The sequence below is a fragment of the Thamnophis sirtalis genome, unplaced genomic scaffold (assembly GCF_051295495.1).
Source record: "Thamnophis sirtalis isolate CommonGarterSnake01/CBP01778 unplaced genomic scaffold, rThaSir2_p1.2 scaffold_1, whole genome shotgun sequence".
NCBI lineage: Eukaryota > Metazoa > Chordata > Lepidosauria > Squamata > Natricidae > Thamnophis > Thamnophis sirtalis.
This window is the reverse complement of record NW_028261381.1, coordinates 75,486,327-75,505,637: the sequence shown is the minus strand read 5'-3', so window position 1 is coordinate 75,505,637 and position 19,311 is coordinate 75,486,327. Positions and strand designations below refer to the sequence as shown.

At 39.0% G+C, this 19,311-nt stretch overlaps 1 long non-coding RNA gene across 1 annotated transcript; it reads left to right on the top strand.

The window, feature by feature from the left end:
- Positions 1–6,929: 6,929 nt before the first annotated feature.
- Positions 6,930–17,653, top strand: LOC148049569 (uncharacterized). The gene is made up of 3 exons (XR_015696775.1): positions 6,930–7,003; positions 15,730–15,869; positions 17,435–17,653. It is a non-coding gene; the product is annotated as an uncharacterized LOC148049569 (long non-coding RNA).
- The last annotated feature ends 1,658 nt before the right edge of the window (positions 17,654–19,311 follow it).

The following is a 19,311-nucleotide window of genomic DNA, read 5'->3' as shown; positions in this document are numbered from 1 at the left end:
GTCCATAGATTAACTTGCTGGAACTAGCCACTCCATTGCAAAAATCCTGTAATCAGAAATTCATATAAAGCAAACTATTCAGACTGTTTCCTTGTGTTGTATATATTTTCACAGGCGTAACACTGTAGTTCTTAAGCAAAACACCTTTTCTGTTATTGAAATACACAAACACAAACACAAACAGAGAGAGAGAGAGAGAGAGAGAGAGAGAGAGGGAGAGAGAGAGACTGTTATTGAGTTAGTGTGTGTGTGTCTGTGTGTGTCTGTGTGTTTGTGTGTGTGTGTAGTGAGTTCCAGCTGCTTCCACTGCCAGTTCACTCAGGGATGTGCTGCTTGCGTGAACTTGATGCACGCTACGTGCACATATGCAATATTGAAAAAAATTGCTTCTGTGCATACACAGAAGCAAAAAATAAGATCAATGGAACTGGTTCAGGGGTGTGCCAGGCTGAGTTACTACCTACTCAGTTGAACCAGTCCAAACCAGTAGGAATCCACCTCTGGTGTGTGTGTGTGCGTGTGTATACGCACACATTATATATGCAAACTATCCTAAAAATATAGGTGGGAGGCAGGTGGATGGGCCTATCATACATGCAATGGCCAAATTGATCAATGATGCATAAAGGCAAATATCTCTTCAATGGTAGTTTTTACACTCTGGCAATGTATACACACACACACACACACACACCAGTGGTGGGTTCCGGATCCTGGGCTGGCATCGTTTACATGTATGCGCACAGCACATGTCCACACTCCAGCAGCTGGAGATGCTCCAGCTGCTTGGTGGAGCATCGTGCAGGTGCTGTATGCACCATGCACATGTGCAGAAGCGCCAAAGGCTTTAAAGGACAGGTAAGGAACTCGGGTGGGCAGGTGGGCCCTCCACAGCATTGTACCAAAACGGTACCCAGTGCTCTAGGCAGGCTCCGGTACGCCCGTACCGGGGCGTTCTGCCTGCAACCCACCACTGACACACACACACACACATCAGTGGGATTAGAACTAGGGTAGTAGGATTAGAATAGGACTTCTTTTCTGAGTAAGAAAGAAGGAAATAAGAGAGTGGTTGTAATTAAATGGACCTCCTTTCCAATTAATTTTAAACATTTAATTCGTTAATTTGACCAATAGGTTGGTTAAAAAATGCAGACTTGCTATTTAAAATGAGAATGTTGGGTAATTATGTACTCTTTTTGAAAGTTTGATAGATGTGGGTCATTGGAGTATGGACTGTAAGGTTGCAGTAGGATGATGGGTGGGAGAATGTAACTTTTTGTTTCTATAGAGTCCTCATCCGAGTCCCCTTCTTTCTCCTTCTTCCCTCAACCTTTGCTACTTGCATTGGGAGAAAGGCTTTTATCAGTATCACTGGGAGGGAAACAATGTTGAATGAAAGCATTCCATGCCACCGCCTCAGTCTTGTTTGAAGCATACACAGAATGTTACTGACTGCATGCACAGCATGTCTTCATAGATAATATCAGACTAGACTAGGATCTGTTTTTGTCCTAGAGTTCATTTCAGTGCACTAAACAATAATCAGGTATCAGTACTTTACATGCTAGAGCCAGAATGATTCCTGTAGTCTGAAGGGCTTGTTGGCTGAAAAATAAGGGTTATAGTTCTATGCGTACTTAAAAAGACCTTTGTTGTAAGTCTAGCCAACTAAAAAACCCAACTCTGTGGTAAGTAGGGGTTTTTTTTAGTTAGCTAGTAATATAGAAATACTCTATATTCCCCTGGTTCTATTCCTTCCCTTTTCATGGAAACTAGTTGGGAGATTTTAGACTAATCATTCCTTCTCAGTCCAAATCATCATCAGGCTACATCATCTACAACAGGGTTGTCAAACTCCCAGCCTGTGGGCCGAATGCATCACACACTGGCCATGTCCGGTTTAGCAAAGGGGGGGAAGTCCCGATACATCACGTGGTGTTGCCATGACGATGTGAGTTTGACACACCTGATCTACAACAAGCTAGCTGAAAAACAAAATAAAACATCTTAGTGCATCATGGATAAACTTCATTGTAAGAAGTAGATGAGCACAATCTAAATAAGTAGAGCTTACAATTAATGATGACAGATTCTCACATCCACAACAACTTCCTAATAAGATTACAGGAATGGACTTATTATGCCCCTTGATAAAGCTCAGTCAGTGACAGGCCAAGAGTAGTGTTAATCTGAAATGGATCATATATTTTAATTCAACAATGTAAGAATTTATAGCTTGCATTGCCTCTTGTTACTATCACACACTATCACATGCATTAATACTTTATATTCTATTTTGGTATTTCTCTTTATGGCATGGTTCTATTTCCTCTGTCTCCTCTAGTAGCATGCCTTGGCAAAATGTATTGGGAGAAAAGTTGTGCTAGATAATGTAGCCAATAAAGGCTACAAAAATAATGGTCTACACATGGCTGGCTTTGAGCAGAGGCAGGGAGGCAATATTGACAAAACAGTGGCAGGAATTCACTACAATAATGGTAAATTATACCATTTTTCTTTTGCAAACCCCTTGCATTACTCTTTTGTAATACCATTTCATGTGATTATATGCTTCTATTTTAAAAAATACATCTGTATTTTTACAGATTTAGCAACACTTGCATTAAGAGAAAAATGAACTATTTTTACATCCTAATCTTTTTACTTTATGAATTGTTAAGTGCTCTTTTGAAATGGTAGAAATCCAAAGTATAAAGTCAGACATTTTTCACCATGAACAACAATAAATATGATTTTAAAACCTGGGAAATACTGAAATATCAAGAAACAAATGGGACTAAATCAGATCGAAGCAGAGGATTATGTGTTTATTACTTCTAAAATTGGTTGATGGGATTCCATTGCTTATAGGTTTTCTCTTTGAAAAATGATGTTTTATTTCCTTAGCTTGAATTACCCTGAAAGATAATATTACTGAAGTCCTATTAAACAAGTTAGTTAGTGGACATTCTCCCCACCTTTTTTCCCCAGTTTAATGCCAACCTGGCTTTTTCAGGCACTTCTTTGTCTTCAGTTTAGGTCCCTGCAATGGGCAGGACTATTTATTAATTCAGAGATATTATGTTTTATAGAGGCCACAATTCAAATTTAGATACACTGGCACTAATTCTCCAAAGAACTGGGGAAAGCCCGCCTACTGCAAAGGTTTCAGCAAATAAATGGATCTTGAATGATTCACAATTATCCATTCAGATTGTGAAGCATGAACTGAGCAAGAGCAAGTCTTAATAGAAGTGTTGAATGAACAATCAACTTGAGGGAGTGTTCGGAACAGCTCTCAAGATCCAAGCAGTCTGTGACATAATAATATAATGGCTGTAGGGTGAACTTCAATAGAGGTTGGGACCTTGCACCAAGATGATTACTTTCACAGCTGGCTATTTCAGCGACATTTTGTTCTTGCTCTATCCTCAGAACAGGGCATTGAAGTCATTCACTGTGTTCCACGGTATGAAAGCAGTTCTTAATGAAATATTGGGCATTTTAGACAATGTTCCTATTAGCTGGCATCAACCTGTACTTTGTGCTTGTGCAACCTGTGAAAGAAACTTCTGTGGGCCAAAATAGGTTCAAGATAAGGATCTCCTTAATGCAAAGTGTTCCCCAGCTGCTCTATATTTTTATACCTGTAACTATAAAGTACAAAAAACTACATTTCATGCAAGGTCTATTTGAAAATAAGTTTACACTGGAATGCAGGGAAATATTACTAAATGGGAAAGCAAGCTGGGAAGAGTTTGAGCCAGCCACTAGAAGATTCATTTAATGCATGAAATTGGAATGTTTTTGCAGTTATGTAATTTAACTAATTGATGGATCATACAGTTTAAAGTTTATTTGCCACCATTTCACTGCCTACAGGATGGCCTTGTGACTTACCTAGACAGGAAGAGAAGAAAGATTTGACCTAGTCTATGATTTGAGCCTCAGTCAGCCTTTGTCTGCTTTCATTGGGCTGAAATATTGTTTATTCTGTTCTAAAAGATACAACACACAGTATTCATAGCTATAACACACATCATAGTTTACTAATAATAGTAAAAGTTAAAAAAATACAACAGTAATTATACTGTGAGGAAAATTTCCTACATATATTGGTTGTAAATAAACATAACAAAAAAGGAAAAAAAGAATATAGCGACACTTTTTAAAGTAGATAATCATTTGTAACCCACTTCCCCAAACTTGTATGATGTAATTCAAAAAATGCTACTAATGTTCAGAAACAAACAGGCAATTCATACAACCGCTTTGAGAATGAGACTTAAGTCACGGAAAGGTTTGCCTTGCTTTCCCTCTTTCTCTGCCACAAATTATGAATGTGACTTATTGGTTGTGTGAATGACCCTCTGTAAAGCAAAACAACACGCCCAGAATGAATTGGTACAGAATTTTTTACTTACTGATAGGGTTCACTTCATTTCATTTGGGAACCTAATCAAGTTTTCTTAAGAAAATATATTGAGTTTTTGCAAGGGAAATGATTGAGTAGATTTAACAAACCTTAAGTATTGTTAACCTGAGTGACACATTTTGTTTCAGAATCCAGGAAAGTTTGTATATTACATCAGAATGATTAATATATACCTGTTTATAAATTGAGTCATTAATCAGGCTTCTGCAATGGATATTGGCCATGTAATCCACAAATGTAGATTAGTTTGTCATCAGTCAGTAATAAGGGGAGAGGGGAAACAATGGCAAACATTTTGAAAGTTGATTGTCATGTGGGATAAGACATCTAAGTTCTAATATTGTTTGGTATATGGCTAACCTAATTATGATATTCAATATTTAAAATCTTTTCTCTAACAATTATCCTAGCTTAGAATATTCCAAAAGGAACAATTGCCTGAATGCCTGAGTAAGTAATATACTGAGTAAGTTTCATCAATATCGACAGTTGACAATTAGTATTAATAATCAGGCCCTCAACCCCAATTTTGTTGTTGTTTCCATTTTAAGAATCATATTAGATATTAATAAAGATCAAGGTTCCCCCCACACACACTTAGCAATTTTAAGAGGTGTGGACTTCAACTCCTGAAGTTCTCCAACTAGCCATGCATTGAAATCCACACCCTTTAAAATTGCCAAGTTTGAAAAACAATGATCTACATGAGAGAAACAATTACAAAAAAATGTTTATGAGATTTATGAGTGAAGGGTCCCAACTGAAGGTTATAGAGTATTTCAGCCATCAGTTTTGCTACAAAAAGTTTGATTGCTGCTTGAATACATTCCCGTCCTTTGTTCAGGTAAATCTCATAATTATTATTATACTATGCATTTGTACTTGTCAGGCAACATGATCGGTGTGCATTATAAACAACTGTGGCTTGGCTCCCTATGGCCTAAATATTTGAAAGTTTTCATCTGCTATGCATCATTTTCTTCAGTGGCCCAAATAAACATTTTGCATTTTCTAGCAAACACCATCATTTTAGCTTTCTTTAGTCTTTAATTACTGGAAGATTTTCTTGGCAATAATAGGCAAAGATTTTAGAAGTTCACGTGAGTCTCATGAAATAGACTTTAATATCATCCATCTTTCTTTTAAAAAACTGAGATATTCACCCCCACAATGGTGGGAGGATGAAAACTCAAGATGGATAGACTGTCTACTAGAGAGTTTAAACAGCTATTAAATTATAGTCCCGTCTCTTATGACCAGCAATCAAATCTGATGAAGTACATTGAGGATAATATCTGATTCTAATAGTAGCCTTCTTGTAAAGTTCTTGAATTAGGAAAAGAAAAAGTTTCATTCCTATTGTTATTTCTTGGCTTGTCAAGAAATGGTCTTATAATGGGGACAAAGGATGATTTGAAGTCTATAAGAGTTACAAAAAGTGTGGACCTGTTCTTGCAGTTGATTTAATGCAGAGCAATTGAGGCAGATTATCAACCAGTTTCCTGTATCTACTCTTACAATTTCCAATACAAATGATGGACATAAAATTTACTAACAGCACTCAAAAAATTAGGGGGTAATAATTGTGTGGAGCTGCTCATTCTTTCCTCTCTCCCTCCCTCCCTCCCCCCTCTCTCAATTGACACAATGTTAGTAGAATCTCAACTGGGGAAAGATGACCCATGTGATGTAAATTGTGTCCAAAGACTTGATCTGAGCTCAAGGAGTCTCTTTGCTCTGTGATACCAGCCAGGAGTCATTTAGGGAAAAGTTTATCTCCATTTTTAAATTAATCCATTCCTCTTCATAAGAATTACAAAAGGCTTTGAAAAACATTGTTAACTGGAGAGGGCAGATCATTTCTCTTATAATGTGCTTTTATTTGCCCCAAAAATGGAGGGACTTTTAACTTGCTTGTAACTAATTGCCATCAGAGTGATTCTTTTTTAAGGTATCTCAAATGGGTAATTATTGTTTTTCTCCTGTCCACTAATTTAGCAAGCATCTCCCAAAAGGCATCTTTTTGATATAAAGAAACATGTGCCAACAATTCAGTCTTTGCTACAATACAGTCCTTATCAAAGTAACTGTCACAGTCAACATTAAAATGAGTGGTGTGATTATTCAGGATGGAACAAAGCTATTCTTGTGAAGTTTGGACAAGAAATGTATATTGAGTAATTCCTAATTTGTTCAATACAGCTGCTGCTTTCTCTGCTTGAATTTCCAACAGTCTAGAAGAATGTAACAGTTTAGATATCAGAGAAACTTGCCCTACATGGTTTAGGACCTGGCTACCTGAGAGACGGCCTCCTGCCATTTACCTCCCAAAGACCGATAAGATCACACAGATTGGGCCTCCTCCAGGTGCCATTGGCGGGTCAATGTCGGCTGGCGACCCCCCCGGAGGAGGGCCTTCTCTGTTGATGCCCCGGCCCTATGGAATGATCTCCCCATAGAGATCCGGATCCTCACTACTCTTCCGGCCTTCCGTAAAGCTACTAAGACCTGGCTGTTCCAGTATCCAGTATCCAGTATTGATCAGTATCCAGCCCCATTTAAGTGGTATGTATGTTGTGTAATTTTAAATAATTGTATTTCTATTTTTAATTTTTTTATATTCCCTTGTTGTCTGTAAGCCGCCCAGAGTCTCCTGGGAGTGGGCGGCATACAAATGCTAATAATAATAAACTTCCAAACTGGTTCCATCTGTTATAGAAGGACCCTGCCGCAGTTGCCATAAGGGGGAAATTCTCTGTATCAAAATGGTGGACTAATTAATAATATAATATAAAGAGTTAGTGAGAATTCCCCACTGTGTGTACACAAGTCATTTGAACAGAATCTACCAATAAATCATGAGAAACAAGCCAATCACCCATATTCATGATCTTGATAGATAAAATAAATACATTCTGCTGGTTTATTTTTAGAGATTATACAGTTTAGAATGTGAATATCAAATGGTTTGGTTAATTAAGATAGGTAAATAACCTGTAAAATTATAAGTTGTGTCTTATAATTATAAATTGTGTCAAGTATGTAGGGAGATGGAAACCCTCAACTGCCTCTAAATTGTAGTCTTGATCTTGTAAAAATTGTAGTTTTATTTTCTGGATTAATTTGTGCATTTGAAATGGTTAGGACTCAAGCTGTTGCGCTATCAACTAGCCCCAAAGGCTGTGAATCTCACCAAAGATTAACCACAAATAATAATAATTTGGTAAAAAAAAACCAAAAAAAGTCTGGATAGTGGATGTGGCAGTGTCTGGAGACAGCAGAATAGAAGAGAGCTGTAAGTTCCTCCACCTGTGTTCTGGATCCGTGTCCCTCATGGCTGGTTGTTAACTGCAGTGAGGTGACACGAGGCTGGATCCAGGCGGTTGTAACCGCCTCCCTTCGGGAGGGGAACTTCCCCGCCGCATTGAAAGAGGCGGTGGTGAGACCCCTCCTGAAGAAACCATCCTTGGATCCAGCTGTTCTTAACAGCTATCGCCCGGTCTCCAACCTCCCCTTTCTGGGGAAGGTTGTTGAGAAGGTGGTGGCCTTCCAGCTCCAACGGTCCTTGGAGGAAGCAAACTATCTAGACCCCTTCCAGTCAGGCTTCAGACCCGGTTACAGCACAGAAACCGCTTTGGTCGCATTGATGGATGATCTTTGGAGAGCCAGAGATGAAGGACATCCCTCCATCCTGGTCCTCCTTGACCTCTCAGCGGCTTTCGATACCATCGACCATGGTATCCTTCTGCGACGACTGCGGGAGGTGGGAGTGGGAGGCACCGTGCTACGGTGGTTCTCCTCCTACCTCTCGGACAGGTCGCAGTCGGTGTTAGTGGGAGGGCAGAGATCGTCCCCAAGGCCCCTAAATTATGGGGTGCCGCAGGGTTCGGTCTTATCCCCCCTACTATTTAACATCTACATGAAACCGCTGGGAGAGATCATCCGCAGGCACGGGATTAGATACCATCAATATGCGGACGATACCCAATTGTATCTGTCCGCCCCGTGCCAAATCAATGAAGCGGTTGACGTGATGGGCCGGGGTCTTGAGGCCGTCATGGACTGGATGAGGATTAACAAGCTTGTGCTCAACCCAGAAAAGACCGAGTGGCTGTTGTGTTTCCCTCCCAAAGATTTGGCCAACATTCCAACACTCAGGCTGGGGGGTCAAATTTTACACCCCTCAGATAGGGTTCGCAATCTGGGAGTCCTCCTGGATCCACAGCTGTCATTCGACCACCATTTAGCGGCTGTGACCAGGGGGGCATTCGCCCAGGTACGCCTGGTGCGCCAGTTGCGACCCTACCTGAACCGGGAGGCACTCACAACAGTCACTCGGGCCCTTGTGATCTCTAGGCTGGAATACTGCAATGTGCTCTACATGGGGCTGCCCTTGAGGAGCATCCGGCGACTTCAGTTAGTGCAGAACGCGGCCGCGCGAGTGATCGCGGGTGCACCCCGATTCACCCGCATAACACCCATCCTCCGCGAGCTGCGCTGGCTACCTGTCGATCTCCGGATGCGCTTCAAGGTGCTATTACTCACCCATAAAGCCCTACATGGCAGTGGATCTGGATACTTGAGAGACCGCCTTCTGCCGATTACCTCCCTACGACCTATAAGATCACATAGACTGGGCCTCCTCCACATTCCATCGGCCAGCCAGTGTCGGCTGGCAACTACAAGGAGGAGGGCCTTCTCAGCAGTAGCCCCGACCCTTTGGAACGAGCTCCCCGTGGAGATTCGTACCCTCTCCACCGTCCAAGCCTTCCGCATAGCCTTGAAGAACTGGCTCGCCCGTCAGGCCTGGGGATAAGGACCGTTACCCCGCCCGAATACTGAATGTATGGTGTTGATTTTATTATATGTTGTCGTCTTAACGTTGTATTCCCCCTCCCTTGGTTTCTGTGAGCCGCCCTGAGTCCCCTCAGGGAAAAGGGCGGCCTACAAATATTAATAAAACCTAAAAACCTAAAGAGAAAGAATTGGAGAAGATAACAAAATACAAAGATCTACAAATAGAAATAGAATGACTGTGGCAAAGGCAAACAAAAGTAATACCACTAGTAATAGGTGCTTTGGGTGCACCAAAACAACTGGAGCCCCACGTGAACACCATTGGCATTGAAAATTTGCCATCAGTCAATTGTAGAAGGCGACTTTACTTGTGAGGCAGCCTGGAGAAAATGGCCAAAATATGACCAAATATATGAGTCCCCAGGCTCTAACTAGCTTTTGAATATCAATATAGACATATAATATGGATTTTAATTAAGTTGCAACAAACCTTACTGGAACAGTGTGGCAAGTTGCTGTAAAGGAGGGGCACAGGAAGCCAGGCATGGGTGTAAGATAGAACAGAGGTGAAACGGCCGATAGCTTAAGACATTATAGGAACTTCTCTTTTTGTATTTTTCCTATGTACTTCTTTGTTTGTAACATTCCAAAATGAACTTCTCCTTTTCGAAATGTCATGTTTGTCTCATGTATGGAAACGCCTTGAGAATGCAGTGTCTAACACGCATAAAAATAGCATCCTGGGCAGAGCCAAGGCAGTTCAGATTTTGGTGTGTGAACACGCTGAACTCGATGCATCAATTAACCTGTTTCTCTTGCACCTTCGTGGTCTCACGTCCTGTTTTTCTTGAGCATTGTGGCGAAAGCCTCAATCTGCTGCAACACTTGGAACAGCTTTCATCCTGTGATGATATCTGCAACATCATAAAACATCCAAATCTGCCTATCGCAGGTCCTTGGTAAGGACTCAATAGGTAGACAAAAATGCTAAACCTAGTCTGAACATCTGGCTGACTGTGTGATGAATAATAATAATAACAACAGCAACATGGCAAAAGACCAAATTATATTACAAAGGTTAAAAAAAGGAATATTTGCACATCATATTCTTTCTTACAGGGGTGGAAGCATTTATCTTTATTACAGCTGGCTCTGCAGGATACTTTTCTGTTAAATGTGTGCAATTTTTCACATTTCTGCTTCAGGACATAATATTTCACAATTTTATGTTTCTCATCTGGGTAGATGTAAATTAATATGATATCAGGTAGCCTGTTATCTTCTGATAACTGAAGCTTAGGATTGGATATTGCACTGCAACTTATTACAGACTGTTCTATGATAATATGTTAACACTCTAATGCTGATGATAATATCTAGTTTGAGTAATGAAATGTTTGCAAGAAAACAATCAACTTCTAAGAGAGAGCCAAGGGCCTCTCATGTTAACACTTTCTCAAAGTCATAAAATATCTAAAATAGCTTTCAAACAGTAAGAGAATACATCCACCCATCTTTCTATTTATTTAATCTTAATGTTTTGTTTGGATGTTGTTTATCTGAGTAGATCAATCCTAATAAAATGGCAACATTTCTTCTTTTGTTATATATATAATATATATATATATATATATATATATATATATATATATATATATATATATATATATATATATATATATATATATATATATATATATATATATATAATATATACATATATATATGTATGTGTATATATATATATATATACACATACATACATACACATACACATACACATACACATACACACACACACACACACACACACACACACACACACACACATATATATATATATATTCTTCTTTACTGTATTTGACATTCTATATTTTCACAATTATTTGGTTAAAAACAATGAAATAATAAGGAAGGCATCATGAAAGCAAGTTTTTTGGAAAATATAAGAAGCACTATCATACTTCAGAATCAGTAATTTAATCACCTCTAACACTGGTAGTGTCAGATCTGTCTCTGTTCAAAACCCAAGAAAGAAAACCCCCAACTGCATTGAGATAGAGAAGAGGTACTTTTACTGAGTTTGAAATGATAGCAGCGAAAGCAAGGCAAGATCTGATTCAAAATGCATGAAAGTTTCTCCAAATCCCTCCCCCCAGGATCCAGCACTGAGGGGATCCAATCAACATACATTATGATGTTGTGTGAAGCTCATCTTCAGGCATTTCACCCATCTGGAGTCATAGGACTATTGGCCTTGACAGTCTAAACAACTCCACTCAGTAGTGCAATCATTCTTGAGAGCAAACCTCCCTTTCAGTTCACATGACACTTCACTTCACCAGCAAACTTCCTCCACCCAATGCCTTGTCCCTCCCCCTCCCCATTACTATGGCAGTCGATAGCAAGCATGCAGCAAAATCAAACCCCATGCTGGAGATCCAGCTGACAGGTAGTGAAAGGTAAATTTAGTAAATGTCTGGAGATGAACAAAATTGGATGATACAGAAAAATTCAGTATGGCTGTTGTTTTAAAGTCAAATGGCATGTGGATTACTGCAATGAGCTCTACATGGGGCTGCCCTTGAAGACTGCCCAGAGACTACAACTGGCCCAGTAATAGAGGCCTCCTAGGTTTACCCATGCAACATCTCTGATGCATGAGCTGCACTGGCTTTCAGTTTCTTTCTGAGTGCAATTCAAACTGTTTATTATCTTTTAAAGCCCTATATGGCACAGGCCAGGCTATCTGTGGGGCCTTCTTTCCCTAAGGACATGTATCTACCATACCAGGTCAGATATGGTAGGCATGCTCCTAGTCCTTCCCCCAAATATTGTCATCTGATGGAAGCTAGTAAGTGTGTCTTTTCTGTGGGAGGAAAAGTTAATATAAACATGTTTACATTATGGAAGGATATAGACAAAATGCATACATTTAGGGCAAGCTACATAATGACAACAGTAAAAAAAATTTTTTACAAATTTGATGGAATTGATTTACATTTGTTTGCGCAGTATCCTGAAATAGATTTTGACTGATTTATGCATTTCTACAGACAAGCTGATGCACAAAAGAATTCAGCTATATATTTTTGTCTCAACATTGTGGTGATAGATCAGAAGAATAAAGCAATCTGTGGCAATTCTTCACAATGAACATTTCCTAGCACACCCCACAATCCCAAACTGAAAAGAATAATCATATTTCTGATATTGTCCAAATACATATTTTTATATTTCAAATTTTATATTAATATAAAATTATATTATATTAGTAGAAGTGGTGATATCCTCAGGTTTATGAACATTTTCTGCATACCTAGTGAATTGTAAATATGCTATAGGCTGAATGAAGGAAGAAGAGGGGGAAGATAACTGGCTGGAACAGAATGTTTGGAATCCATATAAGCAATCAGTTTAGTTTTATAGTAAGATCAGGCTTGAAAAGAAATGCATGCAATAAAGCAAGCATATCAGCAGAAGAGAAGAGAACAAGTTATATATTTGGTTCCACCACAAATCCGTGAAGCCCTTCTGCGCGGAGACATAAGCGCGAAGACTAATTCGCGCCATTCTAAGCGCTAGGGAAAAATGTGACCCTACCGCGATGACATAATCGCGGAGGGCAAAATCGTGCATTCCCAAGCACTTAGTACTCTAAACCTAACCCTAAACCTAACCCTAAACCTAACCCTAATGCTAAACCTAACACTAAACCTAACGCTAAACCTAACCCTAAACCTAACCCTAAACCTAACCCTAAACCTAACCCTAAAACAAACCCCTAAACCTAATCCTAACGCTTACCTTAAATGAAGTCAGCTTTCTGCCGCGGCGCCGTTTTGAAGCACCCTTCTATTGCCGTGCTGTTGTCGCGGCGGTGATGACGCGCGGCGATGACGTCGCGGCTTTAGTGCTGCGATTTTATCGCCGCGATTTTGACCAGCGCGGTTTTGACGTGCCACGATATATTTCTAATACCTGCAGCACAGGGGTGGGTTTCGGCTTCTGTTACTTTGTGCAGGCACGTGCTTGATGTGCGCTATGAGTGCATGCACAATAGTAAAAATTGCTTTTGGGCATGTGCAGAAGCAAAAAACAAGATGACGGTGATTAAAACACCGCCAATAAAACTGGTTTGGGGGCATGGCCAGCCGAGTTACTATCTACTCGGCCAAACCAGTCCAAACCGTTTCACTTTGATTTTGATCCTTGCTTCCTCCCTCCCTCCCTCCCTCTCTCCCTCCCTCCCTCCTTCCCAATCTTCCTTCCTGTTGTGTATTGAAGAAAGTCCTCGCTGTTACGAATGACAGCTCGGAAGCAGCCAGGCGCGTCTTAGCCAATCAGACGCGCCTGTCAGTTGCCGAGCTGTCATCCGCGCGAGCTGTAACACGAGCCTGCTGCCTGCTGTATAAAAGGCAAGCCGTTTTAACAGTTAACTGTCTTGTTAGAGCAATCACCTTGCTGATTGCTACATTGTTTCAGCTGCTTCAGCTGCCGCCGCCTAGCCAGCTTTCACTTGTTACATTGTTGCGAGTTATTGTTACAAATCCTTCAGCTTCTGAATAAACGGTTACAGTGTTTCACAAGAACCTGCCTGGTTTCTTCAGTTATAATACTTCCTTCCCCTGTAATTATTACTTTCCCATATATTTTGCCATTTTGTTAATAAGCTCTTAGCTGGTACTAGTTTCTATCTTTGAAGTAAACAAAGAAAAATGGTGTGCTTGAAAGGAATGTTCATAGTTAATAATAGCTTATTTCTCACTACTATACTTACTAAGAATAGTACTAATACCATTCTGGTTACTATTTTTTAATCTTTGTTTACATAGTTATATCCCAATATATATATATATAAAAATCCATATGGGTCCACATTGCTAATATAAAAAAGATCATCAGCAAGTGTTGCTAATTCCCTCTCAGTCCTGTACTCCAGCATGACACCAGATTGAAAAGGGTTCAGAAAATCTGCTTCATCCGCTGAAGTTACATGCCAACCACCCACTCAACAACATTTTCTCTACAGGGAAAGATACATATAGGTTCACTTTACTAATATAAAAATGATATCTAGAATTTATAGAGACAGTCTATTTTAAAAGATATATATTTTCCAGGTAAATGAAGTATTATATTCAAAGGCCAGACCATTTTGCTTTCTGTATAAGTAATATATTTATGGAAAAGATAATCATGCAGAGGATTTGTGAGTACCTAGAAATGAACAAGGTAATTCGAAGAAGTTGCAAGTGTTTGTTAAAAACAACTCTTGACAGAAAAAATCTTCATTGTCTTCTTTGATAAGGAGAAGCGAAATGTTGAGAACATACTTTTCTTAGACTTCAGTTGGGAATTTGACAAAGTAGACCACAGGACTACTTTTTAGTAAGATAGAACAATGTGGGATAGACAGTACCACCACCACAAGAATTTGAATTGGCTGAACAACTGCATCCAACACGTAGTCCTCAATGGATCTACTTTTAAATGGAAGGATGAATGCAGTAGGATACCTTAAGATTGTGTCACAGACCCAGTACTCTTCAACATATTCATAAATGACCCAGATGAGGGAGATCTAGGTGTCCTAGTGAACCACCAGTTAACTATGTGCCATAAATGTGCTGCAGTTGCCAAAAAAGGCAATGCTGGGCTGCATCAACCGATGGAAGGTATGAAGAATACAAGAAGTGATAATATCATTTTATGCTGCACTAGTGAGGCCATACCTGGAATGCTACATACAGTTCTGCTTATCATGATACAAAAAAGATGCCGAGATCCTAGAACATATTCAGAGAAAAGCAACAAAGATCATAAATCCTATGATCAACAACTGGGGAAGCTAGAAATCTAGTCTATTAAAGAGACGGATAGGGAAGACATGATAACTGTCTTCTAGTACTTGAGGGCTGTCACAGAGAAAAAGAGACTGGTTTTCTAAAACACCAGAGGGCAGGACAAGAAATAATGGATGGAAGCTTGCTAAAAAGAGATCTAACCTAGCTCTCTTAGATCTCCTAGAAACCTTTTTACAATTAAGGACAATTAATCAAAGGAATAGCTTGCCTGCCAGGATTGTGGGTGCTCCATCATGTGAGGTTTTCAAAAATAGACTGGACAACCATTTGACTGGGATAGTATAAAATCTCCTGCCTTGACCAGGGGGTGAGAGTAGAAGACCTTGAATTTCCTTCTAACCTTATGATTCTATGTTCTGCGTTAAAAAAAAATGAGAGAAGGTTGGAACTCTCTTTAACAAATGTCCACCCATTATATCTTGTCCTGCACTCTGGTGTTTTGGAAAATAAGTCAATTTCTCAAATTTGAAGTTGTTCTGGATCCAAGGAAAGCAAATATTTGTTACCTATGTGTCACCCCACTAGAAAGGCAGATAAAGAAGGCTAAAAGTAATTTTGTTGAGATTGGCTATATAGAATTGTGTGTGTCTGATTGTGCTATATTTCCTCTTCCTTCTTATATTCTAGTGAATTAGGGAGGCGTCAATATGGGCCACTTCCAACCCTTTCAACAGAAGACTAACTTGTTCTAAAGATTAAAAATGTTTCTGCCCTACGCAAAGGCTCTTGAGTATCTCCATCAATATATTTGTCCTTGATACCACAGAGTAAGTTTTCTTCCTCTTTCTCTCCCTGTGTCCTGTTGATTTTATGTTTATGAATGCATGAATCCACAGTGGGATATACTCCTAAACCCTATTACTTGTTCAATTAGAAATGCATGCCTTGACCTTAAACTTCATCACAACTTGGAACTAGGGTACCAATTGATTATTGTGTAATATGCCTTCCTGCACTTTCTTTATTTAAAACAGTTGTATGGCCACCAATATAAAAGATAACATATCAGACCCTTGTGTGGGGGGAGACAAACCCCACTCAATCTTGCTAGTTTGAGCTGAAGTCAGTTCTTCTCAATTCAAATCCTTAGAGTCTCCAGGCACATGGCCAGCACAACCACATCATTTCTTTCCTGGCCAGGAGTACAGATATATACATGGTTATCATCTGAATACTGGTGACAACATGCCATATGGCATTAGATGACCTCACCACTGGTTTCATGTAGATGCTACAGAGAAGAGATGAGTGACCCAAACCAGAGCATTTCAGGGGCCTAAGGCATGACTTCTCCTTGCCCACTAAAAATGACTGGAATCAGCCACAAAGAAAGGAAGGAGAACCCAAAACAGTGCCTTCTACTTCCAACCCACCAAGCCAATTCATAAGGATATCAAGTATTGAAAGTTGCTGAGAGCATAGCCTGGACAGTTCCATGCAGTTGTGAAATTTTTTTTTTTTACTACTGGTTCTGTGGCATGGCTTGGTGGGCATGGCAGGGGAAGGATACTGCAAAATTCCCATTCCTTCCCCACTCCTGGGGAAAGGATATTGAAAAATCTCTGTTCCCACCTCACTCTGGGACCAGACAAAGGTGGTATTTACTGGTTCTCTGAACTACTCAAAATTCCCACTACCAGAATCTGTTAGAACCTGCTGAATTTCACCCCTGGTTTCACTATCCTGTCCTATATTCTGACATGAATTCAGACTGAAAAGGGTCCAGATAATCTGCCTTATCCAGGGCCCTCTGAAGCTACATACCAACCAGCCTCTCAACATCCTTTTCTTTAAAGGAAGAAATGGTTGGACAAAATTGTCTAACACAGTTGGGTCCAAAAAAGGCCTCATGAGCAGGGGATTCACCACCCCTTCCTTCAAAGAGGTATTAACCATCCCCTGGATCCAACCACGTTGTCTCTCAGGAGGACTTAACCAGCCAAACTCACAGACATGCGAACCTTCTCCACTTGCTCAGGCTAACCAGCTTAAAGTCCCTCCAGATAATAGGACAGCCATACTTTGAATCCAGCCCATCTCTGGATTCATTTAGCAGAAGATTGGTGCCCACCATTACTGCTATTTTGTGTTAGAATAAGGTATACATTTAGATAAAATTAAACCACAATAACATCAAGGAACCTCTGTAACAAATATATCTGATTCAGTCTGCAAATATTAAGATAATTCTTGTATGTTGAAATAAAGTGATACTTTTTTTAAACTCAAGGACTTAATTCCGGAAAGTCCTACTTTTGAAATGGCAAGCAAATATTTGATGTTATAATAAAGCAAGATTCTTTAATGGTTCTTTATTTTTTCTCTCATACAGGCATTATTTCTTATTCCAGGAGGTTTAAGATATTCCTGTTAACAACCATGAGGCTGGACATGGACCACCAATATTCCAAATATTGATGAGGACATATGCATTGCTGAGAAACTTCTAAACCCTGAGACTATGGAAGAGCAAATGGACAATAGCATAGTTGTGATAAAACAAAGCTTAATAAGTTTGTAACAAAAAGTTCATTTGTCCAAGGAAACCTCAGCTTCTTCCAGCCACAAGGTTTGGGATTCTTTGTTGATAAATAATGTAAATTATTTGAGAAATTAAGAGATCCTTTTTGCAAAAGATTATATAAGCTTTGTGAGAGCCACACAAGGCTTTTAATAAAATTTGCCATAAAGTAGTTGTTTGTTTTATAACTACTGAAATAATTTTTACCTGTTTAAAATGATCTTCTGATTCCCATTTTCAAATTAATCTTAAATGAGACTGGATCACAGAAAAACACAGATCTGATGATTTCACTAATTCACAACTGTCCCCATCTCCATCCCCATATTCATTTTATTAATAAGAAGAGAAAAAATAAAATAAACCCCCAGAGGAAAACCAATAAGATAAAAAATAAGGTACAAGCAGAAAATAAAGTGAGGAAAAGTAAGAGTTGGAAATGTACTACTATTCCTAAACTGACTTTTAAAATTAAGTATAATAACCTGTTTAAACTTTTGGGAGTAGCTGATGAAAGAAACAATAGATCAACCAAAACGCCACTCAGGAAGAAGATGGAAGCAATTGAAGAACCCAATGAAGCAAGTACAGTAAGGCAAATTATAAGGTTGAAATGACCCATGTTCTCAAAAAAATCCCCAATGCAAATTAAAACATATTATATACCCATGATGGCAAATTTATGGCAGGTAATCAGATGTAGTTTATCTGGATCCCTAGAGATCTTTCTCTCCAGACAGAGCAGCAGGAATAATCTATCTACTCTATTGAATTAACAGCTAATTTCATCCAAGCTTCTAAAGATTTAAATATGTCTGCTACAAGTTTCTAATGTTCTTAAAATTCAATTTCATTTATTCAATGGTCTATATTATATTGACTTTTACCTTGTTTTAATGTTTATCAGGTTTTTTTATCTGATACAAAAATGGATAATATATTTATCCTTGCTTTTCAAATATTTATAAGAGCTATTTTCTCTTAGAGCGTAAAGGAAATTTCTGAGCAAACATTGACAATCTCCAATCTTTGTAAAGGGAATCCTTACTAAATTGCTTCTACTGGAAACAATAGCTATGATTTAAAGAGGAATTTTAGACTGCAAAAGACAAAATAAAATTGCCTTAATATTACGACACTTGGTCATAGCAATGTACTCTCCACAACTAAATTCAGTAATAGAAATTAGCAACTTCACAAATCTGAAATTGAAGACATGCAGAATCCTTACCTTAGTTGAGAATATTTGAAAGAAGGCTTTAATTGTGATGTTATATTCTTAAAATCTTTTAATAGGCAAAAAATTGATGGCACTAGCCAGTAATATTCTTTTTCTTTTTAAAATGATGCTAAAGTTTTCAGTGTTTGTGGAAAAAAATGGAAATCAAGACAAAATGGAATCCTATGTTTAATTTTATATTTCATGTTAATCCCAAGGCATCATTTTGCTTCTAGATATGGATGTTTGTTGAAAAGAAGTTAAAGAGCATCTATTGTACTGGTGAAACTTTGTAAAATCTCTGTGATGTTCCATCTGATTGCTAAACCAACATTTATTTTCTATACCTGGTCACTTTGACAGGTATGTCATGAAGGAATCAGGGATTGGAGCAGAATGTACTTTCAACAAGAAAATCCCTGTCAAGAAAAGGTCAATATAAGGTTACCCCCCCCCCGTTCTGTCCCCC